Source organism: Vulpes lagopus, chromosome X (genome assembly GCF_018345385.1).
Source record: "Vulpes lagopus strain Blue_001 chromosome X, ASM1834538v1, whole genome shotgun sequence".
NCBI classification, from domain to species: domain Eukaryota; kingdom Metazoa; phylum Chordata; class Mammalia; order Carnivora; family Canidae; genus Vulpes; species Vulpes lagopus.
The window spans coordinates 86,902,577-86,921,913 of NC_054848.1; the positions used below are offsets into that span (position 1 = coordinate 86,902,577).

At 36.8% G+C, this 19,337-nt stretch overlaps 1 pseudogene; it reads left to right on the forward strand.

Annotated features, from left to right (window-relative positions):
* The first annotated feature begins 11,610 nt into the window (after window positions 1-11,610).
* On the forward strand, window positions 11,611-12,448 carry LOC121482393 (annotated as a pseudogene).
* The last annotated feature ends 6,889 nt before the right edge of the window (window positions 12,449-19,337 follow it).

Genomic DNA, 19,337 nt, shown 5'->3' on the forward strand with positions numbered 1-19,337 from the left:
GGACTCTGCTTCTCTCACCATTTTGTTTTCTCCCCTATATGGAATACCTAAATATTATCCAAATTTTAACTGATGAATCTGAACTTAGGATAAGAAGAGTTTATTAGGCTTTCCATCTAATTGCATTCCTGTAATAAAGATGTACTTGCTACAGGGACAAAATATTTTATCTCTGGGCCAGGGCATTTTGCATTCTGCTTGTTTAGGATTATCTTTGTTTGTTTTAGTGATGTTTTTGTTATATTTACTGGTCAACTCTTTTAATTTAGATTTTTACCTAAAGTCCATTATAAAGAGATTTAAATAATAAGAAAATAATGGTATACATTAACCCAATGTAGTTACTATTTCCAATGCTCTTTATTCCCTTTGTGTAGATGCATGTTTCCATCTGGCATCTGTTTCCTTCTGTCCTATGACCTTCCTTTAACATTTTTGTATTAATGGTCTATTGGTGATTATTTCATCTTTTTGTATCTCAAAAAGTCTTTGTTTTACCTTTTCTATAAAAAGATATTCCCATTGGGTTATAGAAGCCAAAGCTGATTAATTTATATTTTCTTTCAACACTTCAAAAAAATTGCCCTACTATCTTCTCACTGCTTTGTTTCTAATGAGAAATCTGCTATCCTTCTTTTATCTGCTGCTCTGTACATTTGTTGCTTTTTTTCTAGTTGCTTGTAAGAGTTTCTCTCGAGCACTAGTCTTAAGCAATTTGATTTGGTATGACTCAGTATTGCTTCCTCTATTTCTTTTTATTTTTTATTGTGATAAGGGCACTTCATATACAATCTATCCTCTTGAGTGCACAATGTGATGTTCTTAACAATTCCTTCTTTTTTTTTCAAGTAGGCTCCACACCCTACATGGAGCCCAGTGTGGGACTTGAACTCATGACCCTGAGATCAAGACCTGAGATGAAACCAAGAGTCAGATGCTCAACCAACTGAGCCACCTAGGTACCCCCAATTCCTTCCTTTAGATACAATACTAAATGCAGTCAAGTCCCTGTCAAGGCTTGCAAATCTGAGAGTCATTTTCTTTCCTTGAGTAGCCTGAAACAGCTTTCTACTCCTGTTAATGTGTTTAAAGATTTTATTTATTCTTTTGAGAGAGAGAGAGAATGAGCGGGGTGAGAAGCAAAGGGAGAAGCAGACTCCCTGCCCAGTGGAGAGCCCAGTGCAGGGCTCCATCCCAGAACTCCAGGATCATACCTGAGCCAAAGGTAGATAGATGCTCAACAGACTGAGCCACCCAGGCTCGCTTGTTTATGTGTTTAAAATTTCAGTCTCAGAGGACAGATTCCCTTGTCTCCACGTGTCCCTTGGTTAAGAGATGCTATAACTCTAGCCGCGTTTGTAGTCCTCATGTCACTTGCTGTCTCATTCATTCTTCCCTAACAATAGCTTTCCTTTAGTTACTTGAAAACAATGAGCTCTCTCTTATCTCAGAGCTTTCACTCACATTTTTGTCTTTTCCCAGAATAGTTTTTTTCCTGTCTGTCAAGAAACTAATTCCTGCTCATTGTTCAGGATGCATCTTAGATTAACCACCCCCCCCTTATTATTCTTATAGAATGCTGGTTTCAGAGAATTTATCAAAATGTATAACTATATTTATTCAAGTTTTACTTATTATTATCTTTCCTCACTTAATGATATAAGAGCAAATACAAATTCAAATAAGTGACTTAAAAATTCTCCCTATTGAAAAGAAAGGAGAAATCCTCCTCCTCCTTTTTCTTTTGGAATTTCTTTCCCTGTCCTCTCCATAAATGTGTAAATCTTTTTAATGACTAAATAAAATTCTTGCCAGTCTCACAAGTCAGGAATATTTCCTTGAGTATCTGAGAGCCATCCTGTTGAAGTATAATCATCAAGGAATATAACACCCTTTCTCCCAGTGTCCTCATAGGACATATGCCTAAATTCAGCTGCCACCTTACTCCAAAGGGCAAAACCTACCTTAAGTCCTAAAAAGAGTAGAAAATTAGCCTTTTTTAAAAAAGATTTTATTTATTTATTAATGACAGAGAGAGAGAGAGAGAGAGAGAGAGGGAGGGAGGAGCAGAGACATAGGCAGAGGGAGAGGCAGGCTCCAGGCAGGGAGCCCGATGTGGGACTCGATCCCAGGACCCCAGGATCACGCCCTGGGCCAAAGGCAGGTGCTAAACTGCTGAGCCACCCAGGGATCCCCGAAAATTAGCCATTTTATCTTGAAAATATGAATTTAATGTCTTGTATCTATTTAGCTATAAAAAAGAGTGATATTTCTTGCTGTCTTTGCAATCTCTTTAGTGGATTGCCTTTAATGTGCACTGCATTCTTATTTATTGCTTATTTAATAATAAAATTGTTTTCTTTTTCTGCTAGTTTTGTGGAAATGTTTTCTGGGCTGGGAGGAGATTTTGTTTATAATTCTATTTCCCCAGTAATGGTGAGCTCCATGATAACAGTAACCGGGTCTGTTTTGTTTACCACTATATTCTCAGTGCATACACAGAGTGACCTGACTATAGGTCAAATAATTGTTTAATTAAAGAGTAAATGAAGAACCTAGCAGGAGACTCCATTTTCCACCCACTTTTCCTACAGGGCATTATGAGGACCAAATGGATTCAGACTAACCTAATTGGGAGCTTTAGTTCCATCAGTATTTTGTAGTGTGATAAGGACATGTTGCTTAAACTCCCTGAGCTTGAATTTTCTTATCTGTAGAACAGGGATAACAATAGCACTTATCTCAGAAGACTATTGTGCACACAAATTGATAGAATAAGCAACATGGTGCCTGCCTGTACAGAAGGAACAATAAATTTCGCTGGTAAAGTGTCATTATGATCATTTACCCCAAATATATAAACATTTTTGTTGGGACCCATGCATCACAATGATAAGGACGACTGTGGATTGGAAGAGGTTTGAAAATTGCCTTTGACATTTTATCAGAAAATTTTGTAATTCTATCACCCCTGTCCTCAGATTTGTTATGGTTTTTTCATTAAGCTGACATTATGGGACTGCAATCTTTACCCTAACCATTTTCCCTACCATTCCTCACTGATCCATAACTGATACTTCACTCAGCCAGGAATTCAGAGTGTAAGTGTGAGATATGGCAGGGTGCCTTTAAGTCATAGGTAAGCAAAATATAAACTTAATGTTCTTAGAGTCCGGCCTTTCCCATGTTTTCTCCTGATCAGTTGGTATCTTCTCTCTGTGGATCACTGTCTTCCTGTCTCAACTCAGGTAAGAGACTTCTCCTATTTGTTCAAGTAGGGTGAGCCCAATAGGGTTATTTGTGAATTTGCAGTCTTTTAAAATTTTCTTTAACAGACCTAGCATAAGTCTATTAGATCAGGCTATGGGTTCACTTTCCCTCCCCACATTTCACATCCCCATACCTCACTCTGAACATCCTTAAGTAGATGCAACATAGTCAGTGCAAAAGCCATCAACTCATATAGTTTTAAATAATTTAGAAAATAAAGCTACAAAGAGTGTGTGTGTGTGTGTGCATGCACATGCGTGCACATGTGTGTACACATGAGCCCTTAGATTGAGAAAGAGAGAAAAAAAAGAGTTATTCGTGAAAGATCACTAAGTTAAGATTAAGAAAGCTGGCTTTCTCAGTGGGATTACCAATGTGTCATTATGTGAACTCAGGCTAATGATTTAATTTCTTAGTTCATCTATTTTTCATTATTAAAATTGGAGCTGACAGTATCTTTCTGCAAACTAATTGGCTGCACCTTCTACAGTATTAGGCACAAATTCATCACTCAATATCTATAAATTAATGGATAGATCCATAGGAAAGTAATATATGAAAATGATGAGAGTATTTTAAATCCCCAGAATAAATGCTTCCAATGAATTTAATGTAATATGCTATGTAATAATGTAATACTGTACTTCATTATAGTACTGCCCTCAGAATTCCACATTTTTGAACACTTCAGTAAGGAAACCTCTAAGAATGGGAATCATGTAAGTATGTCAGTTTAACACGGAAACACTGGACTCAGAAGTCAGCATATGAAAACTGTGTGAAGAAAATGGGTTGCTGAGATGCTTTTATGCTCATCCATAGGAACATATACCACTGTGAAAATAATAGTAATGATTTCCTTGTGTGACTCATAAGCTGATTCGGGTGTCAGTTGCCAGAAAAATTCCACACATTATTAGAGTGACTACAAGGTTTCTGCAACCATATTTGCTGAACTCCAAATCACAACATGTGATTCAATCAAGTGTTTTTCCAGATTTATAAATATCTGAAAAAGTCATGAAAATTATTCAGATTAAGCAATGTTGCATTCTACCTTGAATGAATCACCTTTATTAAGTATAATAAAATTATGGGACATCTGGATTATATGTCTTTGACAATTTGGAACTGATAGTTATCAAGTATACAGGCAAGATGATTACTTTGAAGAGGATAAGACTAGTCTTACTCTTCTACAATCCTATCTTGTATTAATATATGTAAGGTGCTCTCAAAAGAGAATAAAAACAAAATGACTGAATCTGTTGTTTTTTTTTCCCCCAGAGTTAATTGATTGCCATAGTAGGTGATAATTCCTTGTTTCTCTGTATTTTAAAAAAAGGGGGTAGTTATTAATAGACTGCGATACAGTTGTGATTCAATCACATCTCTATACTTGACAAAACAGCTTGGCGTTCATCTATTATTTGGCATAATAGAGTTCTTTGTCACTGAACTTTCACAAAGGATCAATCCAATATTTTCAGGAAGTAGGTATCCTGGTTTCCTCCTGACATTTACATAGCTATAGGAGACCATTATCCCTGTGACAATACTGTTTTTTAAACTATCATTATCTTTAAAGAAAATAACATCTGCAGCCCTTTTAACTTTCTTGTTTTAGAAATCACAATTGAGCTTTTCTCTTGTTATTGTCAGCATACATAAGACATTTTTCCCTCTAAGGAGTTCTGGCTTCTCCATATTTCCTCGAGGGCCCCATGTGAAATACTCAATTTCTTGTTTTCAACAAGTTAGAAGTCACTGTTGCTGATCATGTTTGTTCCTTTCTCTGACTGTACTAGCCTCAAGCCTGAGGAAGGTAGAGCAGAGATGGCTGACAATTCAGTCTGGAAGAAAACATCTGGGCCTGCCTCTACCATCCTTCTACTTGTCAAATTCTTAAGCCTCAGGACTATACAGCCCCATAACTCCTGAATTAGTACATGTTTGGGAGCTTTCCCAGATTTAACTTGAATTAGGGGCCACTTTTTATAAATTTACAGCACCAGAAGGCTGTGCAAAGGTATTATCCTCTCCAGGCTTCTTAAAATTAAAGACATTTCGTTTATATCCAAAAGAGAAGCGCCTTACAGAATAGATGGTTGTGGATGGGGGAGTGGGCAAAAATCAAATTATTATTCAATTCTCTGTTATTACTTTCAGCCAAAATAGAATTGAGAACCCTAGAAGTATTACTAGAATGAAATAGGAAACATATTTTATTAGCATACAAACCTAATTTTATTGTGCTATCACAACATTGTCAATCAAATTGGAAACTCAGTTCCCACCTAGTGAGTAGACATGAACATTATTTTTTTTTCATGGAAAATCTTTCTTCATAACGATGGAAAAAACCAAGAGGAACTCTTTTCAGTTCTTTTTGCTAAATCATTCTGATTCTAATTCTGCCCCTCAGAGAGCATTGCAAAGAACCTTTACACAAAAAGAGAGAAGAGACTATGTTGGGACAGTGTTGTCACATCAGAACAAGGCCATTTGAAAATGAAAATCAGTCAAGGTCAGCTTGTGTTGGTGGTCATTAGGGGGCTCTAAATGCTCAACCTGTATCTTCACAACATCCACTAGCTTCATCAGGTTTTTTTGTTCAAAGTGTATTGTTCCAGGGGTACCTGGATGGCTCAGTTGGTTAAGTGTCTGACTTCAGCTCAGGTCATAATCCCAGGGTCCTGGAATCGAGCCCCACATTCCGCTCCCTGTTGAGCAGAAAGCCTGCTTCTCTCTCTCCCTCTCCCTTTGCTGTCCCCCTACTCCTGTTCTCTCTCTCTCTGTCTCAAATAAATAGAATCTTAAAAAAAAGAAAAAGGAAAAAAACATATTGTTTCAGCACATTTAACTAAACATAACTGATAGTTTGTTTCCACACCCCTGGGGCCTAATCTCCTTGGTTGCCTCCTAGTTTCCAAGAAGCCAGGACCAGGGACACCTGGATGGCTCAGCGGTTGAGCGTCTGCCTTTGTTTGGCTCTGGGCGTGATCCCAGTCTTGGGATCAAGTTCCGCATCCGCTCCCTGCGAGGAGCCTGCTTCTCCCTCTGTCTATGTCTCTGCCTCTCTCTCTGTGTCTCTCATGAATAAATCAATAAAATAAAAATAAATAAAAAAATAAAAAAATAATAAAAAAATAAAATAAAATAAAATAAAGAAGCCAGGACCAATTGATAGGTAACACTGAATAGAATAAGACTACTTGTAAATAGAATTGATTGCTACAGAAATACTAATACGAAATACTTTTCGTAAACACTGAGTCCTTGATAGAATATATCCTCAGTTTGCTTAGTGTTTTTAACCCTGAGGCTGTGTACAGGAGTATGAAAATGTTTTTATAAAGTCCAATAATTTTGTGATCCTCCCTAGGCACATCCAGAGAGTTCCAGATTAATGGGCAGATGACACTACAGCGTCATTGAAAGAACATGGGCTTTTGACTCAGCCAGATGGCCTTTGACAAGTTATTAACTTGCCTGAGTGTCGATTTCTTTAGGTGGAAAATGCATATCACTGTTAATCCAAAAGATTGTAGAGAAGATTAAAATAGAAAGTGTTTGCAAAACGTCCACCACAGTGCATGGTGTACACTAGGAGTTCAAGAGAAGATGCTCATTATATGAAACCTAACTTCCAGAACATTTAAAAATGCACTTTAAAAATTACAATTTTTATTTTCTATGCATTTCCAGGTTAGAAAGTGCATTTAATGTTAATAAGAGCCCTGTTAGAAAGGAAATGTACTTATTATATTGTAATTTTACAAATGAAAGATCTGAGAACCCAATAGGTATACAGCTTACCCTAAGTAATCCAGTTAGCAAGTGGCGAGCATTGGGGAAAAATGTGGTTTTTCTCCCCCCTAAGTCAACTGCTGTCTCAATGTGTAAAATAGTCATGAGTTTGGAAGAATTAAAATACAAGTATAAAAGGGGGAAAAATTGTAACTGGGGATGAATAATTTGTTATTTATAATCACCATGCAATTTCTATGGAGAGCTGATCCTAAGGTCAGCCCTTTGTTACCAGAGTTGCATTATAATTGTGAAGTTAAAAGAAAAAGAAAAAACTGAATTGCTCTGCTGCACAGGAAAAGGGAGACCTGTTGGAGGTGTGGCATACTTGATTTGGTAGGCCCAAGCCAACAAGGTAGCCCAGTGGAAAGCTGGGTCTGAGGGATGAGGGTGCTGGTGGTTGAAGAACTTTAGAGGGACAACAGAGATACCTCATTGATACTTTCTTAGAATTTTGCTTTTGGGTATAATGTAAAACTAACCTCCACTCCCCAAACAAATCATCAGCAAAATATCAGTTTATTTATACTGCTGGTAGAGTGAATTCTCTATCAGGGTATAGAAAATGACAAGATATATTACAAGTTAGTTAGAATTGTTTCTGTCTTCACCCCGTTGTATCTGGGTTACAAAAGAGTGAATTGCCATCCTAATCTTCACAGACAATTAAGGGTACTCTTTAATGATCTTTGTGTGTTCACAGATGCAAATGCTATGAATTCCGATATGGCGGAGCAGCTGATAGAAGGAAGGAAGGCAGGCTGAGTGGGGCATGCGTGCATCTTCCAAATGGGACTGCCTCAACTCAGACCTGACAGATGGCTTCAGTGAAGAAATGAGTATCAGCAGATCTGATTTTTTTTTCCAAAAAGAGAAAAAAAATTACAAAACAACTGCTGGTCTGAAATATTATGTGGACTTTTTGGATTTTAAAATATCTACCATATTTTAAATACACAATGAAATAAGCAAACATCAAACACTGTGTTGGCCAAGCAAAGCAATATACAAGCTGGGTATGCCTCTGAACCACCTGCTTCCAACTTCTGGTGCCAGTATTCCTCTTCTTCCACATGCTACAAATGAAGTTGACTTCATGTATACTATTATATATACATCCTAAACACCCCCAACTAGGGTTTTCATAAGAAATCGTATGACCTTGGGAGAGTATCTGTCTTCTCTGTGCTTCTGTTTCCTAATCTACAAAGTGGGAAAAATCATTGTCCTTACCTCATAGGATTGTTGTAAGGATTCAATGTATTAATGCATCCTTCTCTTCGTTCAATTCTCAGTTGTCTTCTTTTATAATCACTCAAAGTCTGTATTTAGCTCTATCTACCTAGTTAATCTCTAACCAACTATGACATCACTCACCAATAGTGGCATTGCCCAAAAAGGAAGTTTTCTTTATATATTTTCTTTTAGTCCCTAGCCCTAATCAATATCCAAGTTATGTTTTTGACCAGTACCATGTCTCTCCAAATTTACTTAAGGCCACAGGTACATTTCTTTCCTTTTGCAAGGGTGGGAGGGTATGGAAAGGCAGAAGAAGGAGAGAATCTTAAGCATGCTCCAAGCCCAGTGCTGACCCTGACTCAAGGGTGTATCTCACTCTCCGCAGATCATGACCTGAGTCATGACGAAAATCAAGGGTCAGGTACTTAACCAACTGAGCCACCCAGGCGCCTCACCACAGGAACATTTCTAACTGAACTCTAGTAAGATATTCCTTGCCAGTGTTCCTACTATATAATGCTGGGCAAGTGGGCTTTTTACTGGCACTGTTTTAATCTCACTGGTTTTGTCCTAAAAGTTCTGTATTCACTCTTCATCCACTACTTATGACCAAGCCAATTTTGTTATCAATTTTTTTTAGTTTACAAAAATAAATGCTTAGAAAAATCCAAATAATGTGAAAAACTAAAACATGATTTTTTTTAAACCAGTGAAATCCTCACAAGATAAAACTACCACATTTTACATGCTGTTTCACAATGTGCTTTTTTCATGCATCATTGTGTTGTGGACATTTTCTCTAGTCAATCAATTTTATTCACTAAACAAAAGTGGCATCATTTGTAAATAGCTTCCTAACATTCTCTTATGTGGAAAACTCATGACTTAATTAACCAAATATCTATGGATGGGCATTTACATTATTCTCATTTTTTTTGCATTTATAAGCAAGGCAAAGACAACTATTTTTATACATGTCTTTCTTTTTTATGATGATTTAATGATGATATATTTCTAGTACAGGCATTTCCTGAGTATATATACATACATAAAAATTTTATACTTATTGGTAGATAACTTTCTGGAATATTTTACTATTTTGGAACTTGAAGAGGCCAAGAATGTGTGTTCATTTTCCTACATGCTCACCAATACTGGATATTTCAATTTTCTCTTTAATTCTTTCACTTTTGTTAGGCTCACAAAAGCAAATGATATCTCATTGTTGGTTTTCTGTTTGTCTGTCTGTTTGCATTTCTTTGGTCAAAGAGCTTTTCATACATTTATTGACAGATTTTTTGGTTTTGTTTATGAATTGTCTGTTGCTGCTTTTTGCAAACATTTCTATCAGAACATTCATTCTTTTTCTTATTAATTTATAAGGACTCATTTTTAAAAATAATTATTCATTTATTTGGTGGGGGACAGAGGAAGAGGGAGAGAAAAACCCAAACCGACTCTGTGCTGAGCACTGAGCCCAACATCAGGCTTAATCTCATGACCCTGAGATCATGACCTGAGCTGAAACCAAGAGTAGGGTGTGTAACCTACTGCACAACCCAGGCATCCCTAAAAGGACCCTTTTTATATAAACCCTTTGACAGAAATACTGCAAATATTTATGCAGATATTTCCCTGTTTGTCAATTTGCCACCAATTTCTAGTAGGTTGCTGAGGAACGGTGATAGTAAAACTGTTATGTAGCCTTCACTATGTGCCAGGCTATGTTCTAAGTTAATTGCATGTGTTAGCTCACATAATCCTGTCTACAAACCTAGTATTATTATTCCTATTTTCAGATGAGGAAACTGAAATATAGAGCAGGTCTGTGACTTGACCAAGGTTCTACAACTAGTGGTTCTGCCGGGATTTGAAACACTGTCATCTGGCAACATCCCATGCTCTTAATCACTGCCAAAGGCCAATAAAGTCAGATACCAGCTAAAGTGATAAGGATAGATTTTATTGAGTAATACTATTACAATACAGAAAAGAGTTCAACATGAACTAAATTCAACTTCAATTTGTGCAAAAGTGACTGAGTAGAAGCCAAACACAACAGAGTATATACTGTATTCTTCAATTTATATACAATTTTAAAACAGGCAAAATTAATAAGAGATGTTGGATGTCAAAATAATGGTTACATTTGGAGAGGAGGTGGGTAAAAGAGGTGATTCTGGGGTCCTGGTAATAATGTATTTCTTAATCTGGGTGATTTTATAAGTATGTTCATTGTGTATAAAATTCATTAAATCATGTAAACATTATTTGTGTACTTTTAAGTACACATATGTGTAAACACATATAAACAATTACGTTTATATTAATTAGTACTAATATAGTATTATCTAATAGATCAATATTGTAATAATTATTTATAAAAGAGAATATTCCAGAAATTCATCAAGTTAAGGATTTTGGTATTTAAAAAATCCTGAACCTGGGACACCTGGGTGGCTCAGCGGTTGAGCATCTGCCTTCAGCTCAGGGCATGATCCCACGGTCCCGGGATTGAGTCCCACATCGGGCTCCCTGCATGGAGCCTGCTTCTCCATCTGCCTATATCTCTGCTTGACTCTCTCTGTGTGTCTCTCATGAATAAATAAATAAAATCTTTAAAAAAAAAACAAGTATATGTATACAAATGTATGTATATATATAAATATATAGTTCATAAAATTTTCTGATATTACTTTTATATTTGGCATCTGGTATTGTTGAAAATATAAGAATAGCCTAATCATTTTTTCCCTTAGTAGATGACTATAGGAGACACTTAGTTGCCTATGTATTAGCCAATTCCCTTTTACTTCTTACTTGCCATCAGAGTCCATTGTTAATAACAGAGCATGAAAATGTCAGGTACTCACTTCCATAGCCTCCCTTATAGCTATAGGATAATGGTAATATGGCCTTGTTCTAACTCAATAGATATAAGGATATTTAGCTAGATTGTTCTAAGAAATTCCTTGGGGCACCTGGGTGGCTCAGTTGGTTGAGCGTCAGACTCTTGATTTCATTTCAGGTCATGATTTCAGGGTCAAGGAATCAAGCTCCACATTGGGCTCTGAGCTCAGTGCAGAGTCAGGAATTCTCTCCCTCTCCATCTGCCCCCCCACCCTCACCCTGCTACTCACACACATGCATACACACTCTCTCTTTATAATGCTAATAATAAAAAAGATCTTCCTCACTAGTAAATGGAGACAGAGGTGTGGAGAGAGAGGCTGAATCGAGATGCTATCTGCTTCCATCTGTCACACAGACCCCACTGGAGCTGCCACCACTATGGATGCTCATGAAGATCTGGTGTACCAGGTAAAGCTGTCCAAGCAATCTTTGTGATAGGATGAAATGGTAAAATTAATAAAGAAAGTAGCAGGGATGAAATGTTAAGATGACACTCAAAGAATGAACCTTTCTATCTGTTGCATACAAACATGTGATTGGAGCTAGCTAGAAGATCCTCTTGGAGACTAATCAGTAGCATTGAACAGGTAGAAGAAAACAAGGAAGGAGTAGACAAACTGAAAATAATTCAGGAATATTGGCAAGTGGTTGAGATTGAGCTAGGGTTGATCTTTTATGACAGTTTGGAAACATTGGACAAACACTTCGTTCCAGTGGCTAACACTGGAGAGTCCAAGGTTTTCTATAATAAAATGAAAGGGCACTATTATAGGCATCTGGCTGAATTCCCTATAGGAAGGAGGCTGTGGAGAACAACCTAGTTGCTTTAAAGCCACTAATGATATTGCAGCTGTAAAACTTGGGCCACCACATCTCACTCACTTAGGTCTTGCTCTCAATTTTTCTGTATTCTACTGTGAAATTCTTAATTCCTCTGACCATGCCTGCAGTTTGGCCAACGTGGCTTTTGGTGATGCAGTTACAGAAATGAATATGTTAAGTGAAGGAAACTCTAGAACTCTATACTTATGATGCAGTTGTCACGTGATAATCTGACACTGTGGATTTCAGACATGCAGGGTGATGGGAAAGAGCAGAATAAAGAATTTCTGCAGGATACAGAAAATGAAAATCAATGAGACCTAAAAGCCAACAAGAGAAACCATCTCTGACCTCCCTACTCCTTCTCTTCCCCTCCCCGCGACTGCCCTGTTGCCTTTGGAAATTCCCCACTGTCACTGAGGAACCCCAAATCTGACTTTTACATTTGATCTCAGAATTTAGGTTTCTGCCCTGCTGGGTTTTTAAAAACATTTTTTTCAAAAATTCTTAAAGAATGCACGTCGGTGGGTTTTACTGGTTCCAGTTTTTCGGCTCTTTAAGACACTCGCAGAACTGCACAGAAACTCTTTTCAGCATTACTGTATTATCTTCTGCCAGATGGGGCAAGATCACCATTAGGAATGGAAATTAAATTCAAAAGCCATTTAACTCCTAGGTAATGCAAGCATCTAAGAGAGAGGTTAATCACACTATGGAGGTACAAGTGGTATCATTTTTCCTTTCTTTAAGTAGTTAAATCAAATTTTATGTCAAAGCTTAAAATTAATTGGGTGTTAGCTTGAGGTGGTTAAGGTTGTTTGGGAGTTTGTTGTTATGAATTTGTTGTAAAAAGTGCTTTCAGATGGGACGCCTGGTTGGCTCAGTGGTTGAGCATCTACCTTCGGCTCAGGTTGTGATCTCCGAGTACTGGGATCGAGTCCTGCATCAGGTTCCCCTTGGGGAGCCTGCTTTTCCCTCTGCCTATGTCTCTACCTCCCCCTCTGTGTCTCTCATGAATAAATAAATAAAATCTTTTTAAAAAGTGCTTCAGATTCTCCTGAAATGTTGCTGAAAAGCATGATGCTGGTAACAGGTCAACAGTTATTGAATCTTATTCTTGCCTCTTTTTTACTCTTCCTCTAAGGCAGGTTAGCACTGAAGGTGATATGGAAATGTCTGCATGGGTATTCAATTCTTTGTTGTTTTTTTTTTCTCTTTCTCTGGCACGTGCCTTCCCCCACTTCACTTCCTCAACATTTTTTGTTCAGTGTGTGTAACTTGAAGCTCATTTGTACTATGGGATATCTGCCTCGAGCCACAGATACAGAATCTGTATTGTTCTCACCTCAACACAACATGGATGTAGCATTAAAATTAAATAAAACAAACCTGAATGAAAAATTCCCAATATTATTGCACCTCCATCCTTTGTACTGCTAAAATAAAACCTCTAGTCAAATAAACAGCTAAATAGATTGGTGATAGATGGATAAGTAGATAGATAGACACACAATGAGGAGAAATATCTACCCTTTATTTCTATTTTTGGCTAATAGCTGTGTAAGGACTTGAGACATGGCACAATAGTCATGTTGACCATGAGAGAAAAAGCTGAATACTAAAGTCTTCATGCTAAGGATGGTGATGTGGAAAGTTATAAAGAGCCTAGATCCTTGTGGACATTGCTTAGCCACTGTACCAATTTGGGAACAACTTCTTTTGGACTTCTTCTAGTGTCAGGAAAACAAAAACAGAACAAAAATAGAAACACTAAATTTTAAGCCACTTTAAACCATTCATTCTTTGACTTGTAGCCAAAAATATCTCCATACTATAGTGGTCTTCTTCTTATATCTGGGTATCTGTAACAATCCTTCTCCATCTCCAAAGTTAAATAATGAGGAATACCTCTGTGTTGTTTTATCATTATAAACTTTTCTTGAAATAACGAATCCTTTTGATTTACAGACTCAAGACTTCAGTCATTTCTGGAAGATTTTCTTCTTTTATACTGGTCAATATTTTGTCGTTGTTGCTCTATTTTTTTCTTTTTATCAGGCATATCAGTTATTCAGATTTTGAATCCCCATTTTATGAGTATTTACCCTATTTTGCTCATAGTGGGTTTTCTTCTTTACCCTTTTTAGCATTATCTGTTATGCACTCATGCCTGTCTTCCATTCTAGTTTTTACCAATAAAAAAACAGCAACAATTTTCTACTTTAATCGCATTTTAATGCTAGGGGATACTATTATAGTTCCTCAATTTGTTTCTTGGCTGACATCATACTCTTAGCTGCCCATCCAATTTGAAAAATAGCAGTGAGGATTTTTTTTTTTTATTCTTTCTTGTCCTTGTATCCCACCAAATTACATTGATCTCTCTATAGTTGATTCTTAGTGTATATATTTTTTTAATTTAAATTTTGTTAGTGAACATACAGTGCAATATTGGTTTTTGGAGTAGAATTCAGTGATTCATCACTTACATACAACACCCAGTGCTCTCTTTAATGCCCATCACCTATACAGCCTATCACCCACCCACTTCCCCTCTATCAACCCTCACTTTGCTCTCTATCATTAAGAGTCACTTGTGGGGATGCCTGGGTGGCTCAGCGGTTGAGCATCTACCTTCGGCTCAGGGTGTGATCCGAGAGTACTGGGATTGAGTCCTGCATCGGGCTCCCTGCATAGAGCCTGCTTTTCCTTCTGCTTGTGTCTCTGCCTCTCTCTCCCTGTGTCTCTCATGAATAAATAAGTAAAATATTTTTTAAAAAAAGTCACTTGTGGCTTGTTTTCCTCTCTCTTTTTTTCCTTTTCCCTCTTCCCTTTTCCCTCATCTGTTTACTTTCTTAAATTCCCTTAGTGTATACTTTTAACTTCCTCCAAAATATTATCTGTGTGATATTCCTCCAAGTTGTGTTACATGACCAGGATACTGTCTTAATTTCAATGATACCTTAATTTTGTTTACCCTTTTCATGTCCCCCTTTTCATGTCCCCCTTGGGAAGAAGTGATACTATAAAACCTAAATTTATACCACTTTCATTTTTTTTAAGATTTATTTATTTGAGAGAGAGTGTGCATGTGTGAGTATGTGTAGGTGCCCAGGACGTGGGGCAGAGAGAGGGAGGGAAGCAGACTCCCCACTGAGTGCAGAGCCTGACCTGGGGCTGGATCCCAAGGACCCCAAGATCATGATCTGAGTGGAAATCGAGAGTCAGAAGCTTCACCAACTGAGCCACCCAAGCAACTCTATCCCACTTTCATTCTTAAAACATACTACTCTCTGCTTTGGTTATTTTATGGTCATAATTTGTCTTTTGTCCATAAAGAAAGTAAAGTTTTCTTGGCTACCACCTAAGGACATTCCAATCTTTGAATGTTGCTTTCACATGCCATCTTTACACTAAGTAATTCTCAGAAAGAAAAACAAAAAATGTGAAACAAAAAAGGAATATGAATTATTTAGTCATGTGATATATTTTATTATGAAATTTCCTCAGCTTTTTATTACTTTGAAATTGGTATTTTTATAATTTCATATGATAGTATGAATAGCCTGTATTCTTGTCCATTTTTATGTTTCTGTCTTTGTTCACATCATTGAATGATTTATGGGGTGATGGTTAGTAGTCCAATATATCTGAAACTCATGACCAAAACAAATACATTGTTTATTTCATAGTCACCTTATGAGACCGTACACATACTCTAACTTTATTGACATCCCTGCAAATCTGGGTGCATTTCAATTTTGGTAGCTGCCATCAGCGCCAGTTGATGTATCACACAAGAAAATAACTTTCATTATCTTATAATTACACTTCAATTTAGATCCTAAACAGTAATGTGAAATTTGTCTTCTAATCTCTTTTTCTAGACTTGACTTTTGAAGGCAATTTACACCTTAATGTTTTGTACTCCTATTTATGCTCATTTATTCTCCTCTGCCATCTAAGGCAGTGTTTTTAAGATAAGTGCTTTAATCATAAGAGCAAACAATATCATATGCCATGCTGTGGAAACTAATGTAAATCACAAATATAAATTTTTAATGTTAAAAAATTTTTATTTCTGCATTAATGGTGTGCTATGTCATATAACAAGAGTGTTCCTTGAACAGAGAACAATGTTTTTTGTTTTGTTTTATTTTGTTCTGAGTTCCATACCAAAGAAAGTATGCATCAAGGGAGAAATTTTCACATTTGTATCTTAAGTTGCAGATTTTTATGTTCCATTTGAAATATACTTAGAATATAAGCCAGCATCCCAAACACTGAATTTTTTATTGTGCTTAATGAGTCTTCCTTCCTTCCTTCCTACTTTTCTTCCTTCCTTCCTTCCTTCCTTCCTTCCTTCCTTCCTTCCTTCCTTCCTTTCTTCCTCCCTTTTTCTCACTTTTTTTAAGGTATCAGTAAATTCATTGTAGATATTTCTTGGAAATAACAGACGGTTGTGCCATCATAAATTAATCTTCTGGTTTGAAGATGTGAAAATAAAAATAGTTTGCACTTCTGGATTGTAAGAGCAGACAAGACACAGTAGAAAATTTGTATATATATTTTGACTATGATTAGGAAAATCAATCATAGGAAAATCAATCAAAATCAATCATTGAGGGCAGCCCCGGTGGCTTAGGGGTTTAGCGCCGCCTTCGGCCCAGGGTGTGATCCTGGAGACCCAGGATTGAGTCCCATGTCTGGATCCCTGCATGGAGCCTACTTCTCCCTCTGCCTGTGTCTCTGCCTTTCTCTCTCTCTCTCTCTCTCTCTCTCTCTCTCTCTCTGTGTCTCTAATAAATAAATAAAATCTTTAAAAAAAATCAATCATTGGTTCTTGACTGTTAAGGTGACAACAGTAACCCAGATAGGCTAAAGTTCAAAGCCAGTGGGGAAAGAATAGGAGAAAAGGTAGAATGGGGATGATTTGCTGACATCACTATAAAACCAATTCCTGAGAAGGATAATCAATAGCTTTAAATTAAAGTGTTCAATCAAACATGGTTAACTTGTGCTTTATCTTGGCTGACAATGGAGTCCTAAGGAATCTGATCTACTGTGAAAAGTCACGGAAACAGGAGGCTTCAGAAAGCGAGATTGGCAATTTCAGATTTATTGCAGCACTATGTGTTTGTAGGTGTTATATCAAATTTTGAGCAAGGCTCTGGGCAGGTGGAGGAAATATAGACAAAAGTAGTTGATGATACATGGAAAGTTTTTCAAGGCCCCAAACATACTCTGTTTTCCAGTATTCAGGATCCAGACAAGGCTTCAGTTACAGTGAACAGATTAACAATCAGAAACCAAGACCTAACTCAATAGCACAAATTGTACATATATGTGGTTTACAGAGAAATTGGGGGATATCAGACATTTGACTTATAGCAACAGGATTAATTCAAAATCTGTGTGCACTTTTCCCTGGTTGTGTATGGCTTCAGAGCCTACAGTAGGAAGATGTGAGTGCCTGCAGATGAGATACTAAAAAAGGATTATAAAAGGAGCTAGTTTTCTTGGAGATTAAAGATCCCCCTTTTTTATATCTTACAGATTTTATCTTACAGATTTTATCACTATGCCCAGCCATTAGTAGGTGGCTCTTGAACTGGAGAATATCTGGCTTTAATAAAGAGATTGAGGAATATCAGATATTTGACTTATAGCAACAGGAATCATTCAGAATCTTATGTACACCTTTCCTTGGTCTTGTGAAATGTAAGGGAAGCAAGGGAGAGAGAAGGGACAGCAGGGGACTGCTTGAGAACAAAAACAGAAGGGATAGAGAGATGGGGCAAACAGAGGACCAACTTGATGTCCTTCACCACTTTGCTAGAGATTACTTTGAAAACAGAGATGAGGGATCAACTGGTTTGGTAAAAGCCCAATTAGCCCCTCAATTCCCAGTGAGAGTTCTCAAACATTCAGAGATAGGGAGGCCACATCAAAATGAAAAATCTCCAAAGAAAAAATTTACTTCATTTATAGTTTGGCCTCTGGCCAGCCTTGTAAAGAAGTATTGCACAGAAAATACTATTTCATTTAAGCCTTACCATGTTATGCTCTGTATGAAGTCAGATATTCATTTTAGAGCTTTTTCTCTATGTTCATACTCATTCCATTGCTTCCTGGACATTGACATTAAATTAACAATAATATAAATTCCTACAGTACGGTTACCAACTCCTCCTCCAGTGTAAAGGGCACCTAATCCAGTCAAAAATCTTAGGAAAACTCCTAAAAGTTGATGCAAATTCCTTTTTAGGAATGCAGAAGTAATATTGGAGAAAGAAGACCTTTTTGAGCTTTTAGAAGCACAGCATAGAGGCAGTTACCTAGCCTACAACATTGGTCATGACAGTGTACTCAAATACAACTCAAAAACATCAAGAAAATGTTTCTGCTAGACTTATAGATATAAATGTAAAATACAAATGTAAAAAGTTGGAGATGGAGAACTGGCGAATAGCTTATTGCCATTCTATAAATAACAGCATCAGCTTCTCCATTGAAGAAAGCATTTCTTTTACTCTGGCATTTATGAAAAATGAATGACTTCTGTATATGCTGATATATTTTAGTAGCTTACCTTCTGCCATCCACTGATGTCTAATTGGACTGTTGGCACTAATGCTATTACTGTTGGCTCCTATGTTACTATGCTTTCTGATTAAAACTCAAGCTGAAAGAAAAATATTAAGAATAGCAGACCATATTATTATAGTGCTTTTAAAGTTTTCAATGCCTGTCCTTATCTACCAACTTCATTTTCTTTTCAAAACAACTCTGCCAGTTAAGTAGAGTGCGTATAATCCACATTTTATAGATAAGGAAATGGAAGCACAGAAGCTGTGACTTGTGCATAATTGCATAGCTAATTAGTGGCAGAACTGGCCTGGGTGTTCATATCTTCCTGTTGTACACCATGCTGTTTCTATTACAAACAAATAAAACTGGAGGGAAAATGAAAGAAAACTATTAGTTTTCATTTTCTCTTTCCTTCTGAAACAGAAGTAGTCATCATAATAATACCTATAAATCAGTATTTTGGGACTACTCCTGTCCATCCAGCAAGAAGGATACAGTAAACACCTACTATTTATCTGACATGGGGATAAAAAGAATAGGTAGCTATCCAATAATAAGATAATTGAATTTTCCTTTAAACTAGTTGTAATTATTACAACAAAGGTTCTACCTATATTTATTATACTGTAAATAACAGCTAACATTATTTGTTATATGGTAGAGTATTTTACTTTAAAAATACTTCCCTATAT